Here is a 12,836-nt window from a genome sequence, read left to right as displayed (position 1 = left end):
CGTGATCTGTTTGTGTAAGGCGGTGCTGGATAAGCGAGTACGTCACGCAGCGCTTAGCTATTTACACAAATGAATAATGAGTCGTCTAACAATTCTCACACTAGATCATGCCAAGACAACAGGAGCCATTTATGCCAAACCATATAATTCATGGAAACATAAACCTGTGCCCGGAGAGCCAACACGTAATGACAGCAAGTGATTTATGTGAGAGTCGTCTAATGGGTTCACTCACCGTGTACTGGTTACAATGGTGCCAGTACTGGACATAATGGATTAGCGGACACACAGCCGAGGTTAGCATCACCGTAGGCTCACATACTCATTCAGCTTTGAAAGTCAAGAGACCATTTCCACTAAATGCTTTCACTTCTATAGGACTGACTGAGAAACGATGGGTCAGTCCAATAAAAGTGAATAGTCCAGTGGTTACTTGTGTGCGCACTAGAACTGCATAGTCACAGAGGGCCTGTGGTTATTAGCCACCCCCCGCAATCATACTTATAACCTCCCCCCAAGAATCATACATTTATAACCTATCGTGTGATAGGAGATACATGTATTTATATGGAAAACCTCTTTAAAAGGGAAGTCCCCATAGCAAAGATCATATCCCAATATGTAGTGGGTGTAATAAATAATATTAGCAAATACCTCCAATTAGAAATATAGTGAAGTTCTTCTGATTCACTATGTCGTTTACCCCATGTGCAGGGCATTGCAGTAGCTTAGGTATCCATGGCTTCGGCCATTAATTGTCACTATACGAGTGGTTTTAACCATGGATACCTAAGCTACTGCAATGCCGTGCACATGGGGTAAGCTACATAGCGAATCAGAAGAACTATGATAGTTCTAATTGGAGGTATTTACTAACATTATTATTATTACTACAACTACTACATATTGGGATCGGATTTTGGAGATGGGACTACCCCTTTAAAGGGGGTATCCGAGACTTTACAAAAAAACAAAAAATGTGCCTAAGCTTTAACAGGCAGGTAACTGCAACCTACCTACCTGTTGCACCCGGTACAGTTGTTCCCCAGCACGGGGAGCAGTCACATAGCACTCCTGCCGGGGATTCACTTACCTCTGCTGACGCCATGGGGTGGGACCTTTCAGGTCATTCTGACCGGCAGCCAGATCGCCCAGTCAGGCAGCGGGAATCAGGCTGTCAATCAGAATGACCTTGGAAGTTCCGCCCAGTCTACAGAGCGGAGAAGAAAAGAAGCCTCCGCTTTATAGACGTGACATCAGCACAGGCTTCTGAATCCCTGGCAGAAGTGATCTGTGACCGCTCTGTGCCGGGGAAGAACAGCACCGTGACTGGAGGAAAAGGATCAAAGACAGCTCTACGTTCCCACAATGAGCATTTGGTAAATTTGTGATGTTGCAGGCTTTCTGCTCTGATTACGTAAATTAGGTTACTTGCATTTTTTCGAAAATACACAGCATAAAAAAGTCATCAAAAGCTCATTGCGGGAACATAGTCGTACAAGTATAAGAAAACCGACCTTCACAGCCCCTTAACACTATATAATGGCTATATCCCTCATGAGCGCTGGTAAATTAATGGCCCATGATAGATATGTCCGTCATGCTGATGGGAGATACCGCCTCTGTAGCCCTGCGATCAGCTGCAGCATGGCTGATATACATGGCCAGGATTCTGCTGAAACTGGAAGAGTGGTGAGAACACAGATCCTGCAGATTAGGCCTCTAGATGCTGAGGACATTGTGACCACCACAGAGGATTGGTCTAATCAAATGCCCGTCAGTGCTCGGCTACACTCACACCATTCGATTTTCGGCCGCCGTCCATGAATAAAATAGCAGCAGTCAGACCAATGTTATTCCATAGGGCTGTTCAGATTAAACCTGTTTTCCTTTCACGGACTGAGTGACCAAGAAATATAAAGGAATCGCAGCATGCCCTAGCCTTTTCAGCATCAACCATGATCAAACGTGCAGAATCTGATTTTTATGGATACATTGCAATTCTTTAAACCAGGAAAATGTATTTGGTTTTTGCAAAGTTTGACTGAAAACAAATGGCAGACAGATTGCAAATAGATGACAATACGGAAAAAAAAATGGACATTTTGTTATACACTCGTGTGAACTTGCATCAGAAGAGTATTGTAGAGATCAGGACAAATCAAGGTCAAACTCTAAAGTGTACAAGTTAAAAAAAGAAAGGAAAAGTGAAATGAAATCCCCGTCTATCCCTCCATTTCTATTTTTATTGAAAAAAAAAAGCAAAAAAAAGACAAATAACTGGTATTGTCACATCTATAAATGACCCCTGCTTTAAAAATGTCACATCTGCAATTGTACCAGTGAACACATCATCTCATCCCGCACAAAAACAAGACCATACAGCCCCAGCAATGTAACATTACAAAATAAATATATAAATGTGGCTCTTGGACACAAAAACAGATTAAAAAAGGATATTATTGCCTAAAAATAGAAAATTATATAAAAAATAATAAATCCCACAATTTGGCGTTACTGTAATTGCACCAACCCACAGACTTAAAGGGATATTCCCATCTCCAGGATCCATGTAATAGGTGTAAACTGTACATACAGGCGCTTCTCACAAAATTAGAATATCATCAAAAAGTTAATTTATTTCAGTTCTTCAATACAAAAAGTGAAACTCATATTATATAGAGTCATTACAGAGTGACCTATTTCATGTGTTTATTTCTGTGAGGCTGTGTTCACACACAGCGTTTTTTTAGTGGTTTTTACTATAAAACCACTATAAAACTGCTAAAAATAAGCTGCACAGTCATTTCTATGCATTTTGCACTTTTTGTGCACATTGATGCGTTTTTTACCGCGAAAAAAACGCATCGCGGTAAAAAACGCAGCATGCTCATTAATTTTGCGGATTTTCCCCGTTTTAGGCCTCTTCCATGCGGTTTTAAACCGCTGCGGAAAAAAACCGCATCAAAAACGCATCAAAACTGCGCAAAAAACGCAAGCGGAAAAATAGGTGCGGTTTCTGGGAAGGGATTCAGGTTTTTGAGCAGAAAATTTCTGCAACGTGTGCACTTAGCCTGAATGTTGATGATTGTGGCTTACAGCCAATGAACACCCAAAAGTCATTGTCTCAGTAAATTAGAATAATTAACAAAAAACACCTGCAAAGGCTTCCTAAGTGTTTAAAGGGAACCTGTCACCAGGTTTGGCCGCTATAAGATGCGGCCACCGCCTTTCAAGGCTTATCTACAGAATTCTACAATGCTGTAGATATGTCCCCAATCCGACCTGAAAGATAAGAAAAATAAATTTTATTATACTCACCCAAGGCGGCGGTCCGATGGGTGTCGCAGGTCTGGGTCCGGTGCCTCCCATCTTCCGGCGACGCCGCCCTCCTGCTTGCTTCATCGCTTCCCAGCATCCATCACGCTCCTGCCCAGGCGCACTTCTCTGCCCCCTTGAGGGCAGAGGAAAGTACTGCAGTGTGCAGGCGCTGGGCCTCTCTGACCTTTCCCGGCGCCTGCACACTGCAGTACTTTTCTCTGCCCTCATCAGGCAGAGAAGTGCGCCAGCACAGGAGCGTGATGGATGCTGGGGAGCGATGAAGTAAGCAGGAGGACGGCCCCCTGGGTGAGTATAACAAAGTTATTTTTCTTATCTTTCAGGTTGGACTGGGGACTTATATACAGCATTACAGAATGCTGTACATCAGCCCTGAAAGGCAGTGGCCGCATCTTATAGAGGCCAAAACAGGGGACAGGTTCACTTTAAAAAGGTCCCTTAGTCTATTTCAGTAAGATCCACAAACATGGGGACATACCGTAAAGTAATGGAAATAATTATTTGATCCCTTGCTGATTTTGTAAGTTTGCCCACTGACAAAGACATGTACAGTCTATAATTTTAAGGGTAGGTTAATTTTAACAATGAGAGATAGAATATCAAAAATAAAATCCAGAAAATTACATTGTATAAATTATATACATTTGCATTTTGCAGTGAGAAATAAGTATTTGATCCCTCCGGCAAACAATACTAAATACTTGGTGGCATAACCCTTGTTGGCAAGCACAGCAGTCAGACGTTTTTTGTAGTTGATGATGAGGTTTGCGCACATGTCAGGAGGAATTTTGGTCCATTCCTCTTTGCAGATCATCTCTAAATCATTAAGATTTTGAGGCTGTCGCTTGGCAACTCCCTCCACAAGTTTTCTATGGGATTAAGGTCTGGAGACTGGCTAGGCCACTCCATGACCTTAATATGCTTCTTTTGAGCCACTCCTTTGTTACCTTGGCTGTATGTTTTGGGTCATTGTCTTGCTGAAAGACCCAGCCACGACCCATTTTTAATATCCTGGGGGAGGGAAGGTGGTTGTCACTCAGGATTTTACGGTACATGGCTTCATCCATTCTCCCATTGATGCGGTGAAATAGTCCTGTGCCCTTAGCAGAGAAACACCCCCAAAACATAATGTTCCACCTCCATGCTTGACAGTGGGTATGGTATTCTTTGGGTCATAGGCAACATTTCTCTTTCTCTAAACACGGCAAGTTGAGTTAATGCCTAAGAGCTCAATTTTTGTCTCATCTGACCACAGCACCTTCTCCCAATCACTCACACAATCATCCAGCTGTTCATCGGCAAACTTCAGACGGGCCTGCACATGTGCCTTCTTGAGCAGGGGGACCTTGCGGGCACTGCAGGATTTTAAACCTTTACGGCATAATGTGTTAGCAAAGGTTTTCTTGGTGACTGTGGTCCCAGCTGCCTTGAGATCATTAACAAGTTCCCCCCATGTAGTTTTAGGCTGATCTCTCACCTTCCTCATGATCAAGGATACCCCACAAGGTGAGATTTTGCATGGTGCCCCAGATCAATGTAGATTGACAGTCATTTTTTATTTCTTCCATTTTCTTACTATTGCACCAACAGTTGTCTCCTCACCAAGCATCTTACATATGGTTTTGTAGCCCATTCCAGCTTTTTGCAGGTCTATGATGTTGTCCCTGACATCCTTAGAAAGCTCTTTGTTCTTGCCCATGTTGTACAGGTTAGAGAATGACTAATTAATGGAGTCTGTGAACAGGAGTCTTTGATAAAGGTAACTATGTAAGACAGCTGTCTCATGCAGGTCTACGAGTTGGTTAGGGACCGGTCTGTAGGAGCCAGAACGCTTAATGGTTTGTAAAGGATCAAATACATATTTCTCACTGCAAAATGCAAATAAATTTATATAATTTATACAATGTGATTTTCTGGATTTTAATTTTGATATTCTCTCTCTCAATGTTAAAATTACCCTACCCTTAAAATTATACTGTTCATGTCTCTGTCAGTGGGCAAACTTACAAAATCAGCAAGGGATCAAATACTTATTTCCTTCACTGTATGTCCAGAAGGCAGTCAGTCATTCATTGACACACCCCACACTGCCAAAAGTTCCAATACCTGGTTTCAATACATTTTAATGCAATGTTGCGGCAACAAAAAAAATGTAATTCTGTTGTTTTTAATTTTTTATCGTTACGCAGTTTTTATATTGCTAGAACGGGCGATTCTGAAAGCGGTGATACCAAATATATGTGTGGGTTTGATTTTTTTTATTTTATTTTGAATGGGGCGAAAGCGGGGTGATTTGAACTTCTACTTTTTTTTGTTATATTTTAAAAACATTTTTTATTTTACTTTTGGCATGCTTCAATAGTCTCCATGGGATACTAGAAGCTGCCATAACCCGATCGGCTCAGCTACACACAGGCGATGATCAGATCACCTGTATATTACAGAATTGCTGACTTGCTATGAGCGCCGACCACCATGCGGCGCTCATAGCAATCCACACTGACAACCATAGAGGTCTGCAGATGACCTCTGGTTGTCATGCCAACTCATCAGTGGCACGCGGTCAAGTGACGGGGGTCACGGATGGGTAGATTTCCGGAATCGTATGATAAATGCCTCTGTCAAGAGTTTGACGGCGGTATTTAACGGGTTAATAGCCGCGGGTGGATCGCAATTCCACCTGCAGCTATTCTGGGCACATGTCAGCTGTGCAAAACAGCTGACATGTGCCGGGAAAGATATGGGCTCACCGCCGGAGCCCACATCAAAGGGAGGAAGTCAGACATTGGAGCAAATTTATGTCCGATGTCGAAAAGGAGTTAAAATCATTTTTCAGGCCGGTGTTATAAAGTATTCTAATTTACTGAGATAATGACTTTTAGGTTTTCATTGGCTGTAAGCCATAATCATCAACATTAACAGAAATAAACACTTGAAAAAGATCACTCTGTAATGACTCTATAACGTCCACTAACAGCTAACTGTTACTACAGGTGCTTCTCACAAAATTAGAATATAATCAAAAAGTTACAGTAATTTATTTCAGTTCTTCAATACAAAAACTGAAACTCATTATATAGAGTCATTACAAACATAGTGATCTATTTCAAGCCCAGGTTGCTTTGATAGCAGCCTTCAGCTCATCTGCATTGTTGGGTCTGGTGTCTCTCATCTTCCTCTTTACAACACCCCATAGATTCTCTATGGGGTTAAGGTCAGGCGAGATTGCTGGCCAATCAAGCACAGTGATACTGTTATTTTTAAACCAGGTATTGGTACTTTTGGCAGTGTGGACAAGTGCCAAGTCCTGCTGTAGAATGACATTTCCATCTCCAAAAAGCTTGATGGCAGAGGGACGCATGAAGTGCTCTAAAATTTTCTGGCAGATGGCTGCACTGACTTTGGGCTTGATAAAGCACAGTGGACCTACACCAGCAGATGATATATCAGCTTCTTTACCAATGACCTTTTGTGGCTTACCCTCCTTGTGGAGTGTGTCAGTGACTGCCTACTGATCATCTGTCAAGTCAGCAGTCTTCCCCATGATTGTGGAGCCTACTGAAACAGACTAAGGGACCCTCTTAAACGCTTAGGAAGCCTTTTCGGGTGTTTTTTTGCTAATTATTCTAATTTAGTGAGATAATGACTTTTGGGTTTTCATTGGCTGTAAGCCATAATCATCATTAACAGAAATAAACACTTGAAATAGATCACTCTGTCTGTAATGACTCTATATAATATGTGAGTTTCACTTTTTGTATTGAAAAACCGAAATAAATTAACTTTGATATATTCTAATTTTGTGAGAAGCATCTGTATATTAATAGTTGTAACCAGGGATACCTAAGCTACTGTAATGCCCTGCAAGCGACATAGCGAATCAGAAGAACTGTATTACATTTCTAATTGGAGGTATTTACTAATATTACTATTTATTTTTATTTTATTTATTATACTCACTTATATAGTGCCATTAACTCCACCGCGCTATACAGACATTATTTGCACGGTCCCCGATGGGGCTCACAATCCAGATTCCCTATCAGTATGTCATTGGAGTGTGGGAGGAAACCGGAGAACCCGGAGGAAACCCACGCAAACACGGGGAGAACATACAAACTCCTTGCAGATGTTGACCTTGGTGGGATTTGAACCCAGGACCCCGCTAACCACTGAGCCGCCGTGCTGCGGTAATACTACTACATATTCGGATAGGATCTTAGAGATGAGAATACCCCTTTAACCCTCCATCAGGAACAATATTCTCACTAACTCGTAATGGAACAATGTGACTGTCAAGCGCAGGCTAGAAAAATGCCTAGAATATCTAATTTTCTCAATTTCAGTGATCTAAAAGTGATCAGAGACCTTCATAGGGATGTAATAAAAGAGACTACACATTATCAGGTGCAAAACAAACCCATTTACTCAACATAAAAGTAATAACTTTGATATACACAAATTTCAAAACTCCCACCAAATAGCCCCCAATGATATCAAGTAACGGTTATTAAAAAGAGAAAATTTTGGCACACAAACATTTTCTAGGCACCTAGAATAATATTACACACAGAATTAATCTGAATTAGATCCTGAAGGTTCCCCAGAAAAAACACATTTGCAAAGCAAAGAGCAAGAATTGCAATACATTTTTGCATGTGTCAGGCAGATTGCATGATGACATTTGAGACATTCATAATTAGAAAGCCTTCTGTTCCCGCTTTCCATGGTGCATCTCCTTCTTTTGGGAGGTGGTACAGGTGTTGGATTTTCAGTATCAATATCTGGGCGGAATCTTTTGAGCCTAACTTGAAGGCCAGAGGGGATACCGATGGTTTTCATACTTCTCCTGCGTAGCTCTCCAAGCATTAGTTCATGGGCCAATTTTTCAGGTACAATTGTCTACGGAGTGGTTCAAGCTGGTTTTCAAGGTAAATGATTTGTGAATTTATACCACCCAAATTTAGCATAGCGAAAAATATGACCATTGGCCAGCGCTTGGTGTTTCTGCTGACGCTGAAAGTTGAGCACATCTGATCAGCTGTATCAACACCCCCTTTGGTTTCATTATAAAATGTAATAATCTCTGGTTTTTGTTGTGCCTCAGACCCAGAATCGATGGCATCATCATTATGAAGCGTTGAGAGAAGAAGTACATTTTTTTTTTCGCGTGGTACATAGGAAACCAAAACCTTCCCATCATGGAATGCAAACATACTGCTGTACAGTTTTTTCCCTGTCACAGTAACAAGCTGTGGCGGCAATTCTTTATTTTTTCTTACAGTTCCGACATATGAAAGCTTCTGCGCTTTTAGATAATCAATAAGATCACAATTTGAAAACCAATTATCAGCAGTTATATTGCGACCTGATCCAAATAAGGGCTCAGACATTCTTTTCACAACATCAGTGGGTTTGTTGCTGACACAGTAAGGACCATCTGGCTATTTTCCAGCATAAATTTCAATGTTGTATGTGTAGGTCTTACTGGCATCAACAAGGGCATACATTTTTATTCCGTATTTGCTAGGTTTTGATGGTATGTATTGACGAAATGCGCATCTGCCACGAAAACCAGGGAGCATTTCGTCAATTGTGACATTTGCCCCAGGGCGATAGTTTATCTTACAGTTTTCCACAAGTTTTTGGAATACATTGCGAATTGGAGCAAGCCGGTCATATGTTTTACGTTCGGTTCAGGTAGTTCTGTCATCAAACCGAAGGCAACAAATTAGAATCTTGAATCTTTTTAGAGACTTAACAAGGCTAAATTTTTCAATTCCATCACCATCTTTACTCCAAAGTTCCTCCAAACTTTGCCGATTTGCCCTATAAGCTCCTGCAAGGTATAATAATCCAAAAAATGCACGCAGTTCGATTTCATCCGTGGGCTTCAGGATTCTGTCACAGATGAACTTGTGCTTTATATTGTCTATATATTGATTAGTGTATATGACAATAGAGTCCAGAATGTCATCTGTGAAGTATTCCAGCATTCAGCTGCATTTTTTGCATTACGTGCTGTTCCCATAACTGCAGGAAGGTGAGTGATAATGTTATGAGGTTCCATACATTTTTTTATGGGTGGATTCTTGTTCCATTTGGTTTTTTTTATCTTTTCCCATATAATAAGATTCTATATCTTCTTCCTCCTCATCACTGTCACCATCTTGCTCTGTTTCAGAATTTAGTTCACAGACTTCCACCTCATCATGAGAATCAATCTCACTTTCTTCAAAATCCTCATTCATTGTGGGGTCTGCATCATCATCATCATCTAACAGCATGTTTCCCACTTCCTCAACATGATGAGGTTTTGAAATATCATACATTTTCTTCTCCATTTCAGAAGATAATCTGAAGCAAGAGAGAGAGAATATGCATTAGGGAACAATGTGCCTGAGAAGCACACTTTCATTTTTAAGAAAATCTGCCTTATTTATATGAAATATCCACAAACCTTTCTCTATCCATTCATAAAACAAGCTAAATAAACAATAGTAATGACTAAAAACATTACATACCAACCTTATAAAGTGTGAAGTGTTCGGGACCAATGAGCCTGAGAAGCCAGCACAGCTATATCTTCCATCCTGAAGCTCTGCAGACCAACTGTGGTATCAGGTTTCACACAGCAGCTAGAGCCAGGAGACTATCTAGAGGGAGGGGGTTTCCTGAAAATCTGATGAGAAGGGAGAAATGAAAGTAGAAGAGCTGCGCCTGTCAGATCCATTGTTCCTGACGGAGGGTTAAGTTAATGTGGCTTTTATGCTTTTTTTTCACAAAATGGTCAACTAAGTCCCCTATGTTATTTACATGTATTATGACTATTTATTTACTGCGGAGGATTTGCTCATTTTGTTTTTGTCCTAGACTATGTAAAGTTAAAGTGTCACTTATCTTGCTTATTAAGTTTTATTAGGATGGAAACTATGCTTAATTTGTGGATTAATCATCCACGTGACATTTATTTATACCCATGTACTTTGCTGCCAAGAGCGTAGAAGTCAAAAAATAATCATGATGAATCCTGAAATGGGAATCTCTCCTGGAACCTGTTCTACTTGTTTCCGTCATCATGAGTCAGAAATGTTTTCTTCCGGCTGATGTGGCACTTCTAGTACATCTTCTGACGTCCTCATTTACTTCTGACAACACTTCTCATGTCTAATCATGAAGGGCTGTCCCGTCATCTACTGACATTTACGGCCAGAGACACATAACATTACTGTGGCAACCAAGACCTGCAAGTGACCAGAAGGAAAGTACCTGGACTTTATGTGGTTGTAATCTGATATAGCTCACCAATAAGATATCAGACTGTTATGGCCACAATATTTCTAGTACTGTACGGAACCAGATCAGGAACACGGTGGGTCCAGCTTAGAAGAACTGCAGGAGGTCCAGGCATTGCAGCCATAACAGAGTCTCCTAAACCGAGCATGGCTCAGGTTACCTATAACTTCACCCACACGGATTGTTAGAAGCCCCCTCCATGCTCTCAGGGTCGGGGCTTATATACTGGTGACAACATTGCTCTGTGTCAATTGATGGTTAATGGCCATGGTGACTGTTTATTAAGACCCGAGCTGTGGAGTCGGAGTCGTGGAGTCGGAGTGATGGAAATTGAGGATTCGGAGTTGGAAGTTTGGCTGACCGACTCCACAGCCTTGGCAGGGCTGTGCAGTCATAGTCGTGGAGTCAGAGCCCATTTTGGTGGAGTAGGAGTTGGAGTCATGGAAACTGAAGACTCTAAGTAGGAGTCGGAGGTGTGGCTTACCGACTCCATAGCCTTAAGGCCCTTTTACATTTAGCGATGCACCAGCGATCCGACCAGCGATCCGACCCGGTCAGGATCGCTGGTGCATCGCTAAATGATCGCTAGTGAGCTTTCATACAGAAAGATCTCACAGCGATGCAGCAGCGACGCAGCGCACGATACTTACCATTCACACACAGCGATCCAGACGTCCTCCCGCCCGCCTCCACGCGTCGCTCGTCGTCACAGCAGGAAGTCTCAGCAGGAAGCGCCCGACGAGAAATGGAGCCGGACATTCTCGCGCGATCAGCGATGGACAGCAGGGGAGCCGGTCGCTGGTAAGTATCACACATAGCGATATCGCTAGCAATATCGCTATAATGTCACAAAACCAGTGACGTTTTAGCGATATTGCTAGCGATATCGCTTAGTGTAAAACCCCCTTTAGTATGAGGGAGTCGGAGTCGTGGAGTTGGAGTCATGGAAATTGAGGACTCTGAGTAGGAGTTGGAGGTTTGGTTTAACGACTCCACAGCCCTGAATAAGACCCTGCTCCATTTACTGGCCTGATGGTGGAGTAAGTGGCCATTAGTGGTCAGCTTCTAACATAAACTATAGTACAAACTTCAAAGACAAAGTTCACTTTCATAAGTCTGCGTGTGAGAAGATCAGGCTGTATGGATAGCGGAGGTTCCAGAAAATCGACCCCATCTTCCAAAGTGTCTCAACAAAACCTGAGGTAAATTATAAAAACTAGTGCAAAACGAGAAAAAAAAAAATGACCCGTTACCATAAAAACCAGTTATTTTTTTTCCCCCCCAAAATAAGCTTATAAGAAGTGATAGCTGGTTACTACGGGCAACAATCATACTTTATCTTAGCGATCGTTTTTTTTAAAGCTTCACCACTGATAATATAAGAGAAATCTCTGACAGGAAAAAACGGGAATTCTCATTTTAGATCTCTGAGAAAACATAAAAAGTGATTACATTGGTTATCTGTCAAGGACTGAAGACTGAAAGTCATCGTCACCCCGATACATGCAGGAGGCAGAGACCTGGTGGGTGACTGGACGGCTACAATGACACAGGATGGGAAGCCAACTAAAGAGGCCGAAAAGATATACCCGCCTGTACATGCAGAGCAATACAATCATATACCATATGTGTATGTACATTATCAGAAGTGACGGAGGTCCTAACAAACACAGTCTCAGGCCTCCTTCATACACTCGTATAAAGCAGGTACCGGAAAAAAACAGTACCGCTATCATCAGGGTGTCATCAGTGTTTCTCCAGTATGGCTGAAGGATGAAATGACAAAGCTTCCCCTATACTTCGCAGTGTTAAACACGTACAGCGCACGGATAGCACACTGACACCGTCCTCGTGGACCCATAGACTTGTACTGTCCGTTGTCCTCCGCGCTGCCGATATACACGGCCATGTCTCCGCGTGGGTCACACGGACGGGTGAAATCACCAGAGGGTATAATGGGACGGTGCGGTATCTGTGAGAACACGTACCGGGAACAGACGGGACGAGGGGCCGCTCACACAAATGAGATGAAACGTAATCCTCCTCTGTGGGCAGATAGAGCCTCATACAGGAGCCACACTTGTCACACAGGTCACAGCACCGACTGACGGAAGCTTCCGGTAACGTCCCGTTCTGCGGACCGCTGAATATCGGCCATATAAAGCCCAGTCTCAGCCCTAGGCCGGAGTCACACTGGCGAG

General features: G+C 42.3%; 1 protein-coding gene across 1 annotated transcript in view; it reads right to left on the bottom strand.

Moving 5' to 3' along the window:
* Nucleotides 1-12,836, bottom strand: part of GGH (gamma-glutamyl hydrolase) — a 53,490-nt gene that overhangs the window by 39,302 nt on the left and 1,352 nt on the right. The gene's annotated exons all lie outside the window — the stretch shown is intronic.

This window comes from Dendrobates tinctorius, unplaced genomic scaffold, assembly GCF_039654945.1.
Source record: "Dendrobates tinctorius isolate UK_male_01 unplaced genomic scaffold, ASM3965494v1 ptg000082l, whole genome shotgun sequence".
In the NCBI taxonomy this organism is placed as follows: domain Eukaryota; kingdom Metazoa; phylum Chordata; class Amphibia; order Anura; family Dendrobatidae; genus Dendrobates; species Dendrobates tinctorius.
Note: the sequence above shows the minus strand (reverse complement) of the source record. Positions and strands in the feature narration are given on the sequence as shown.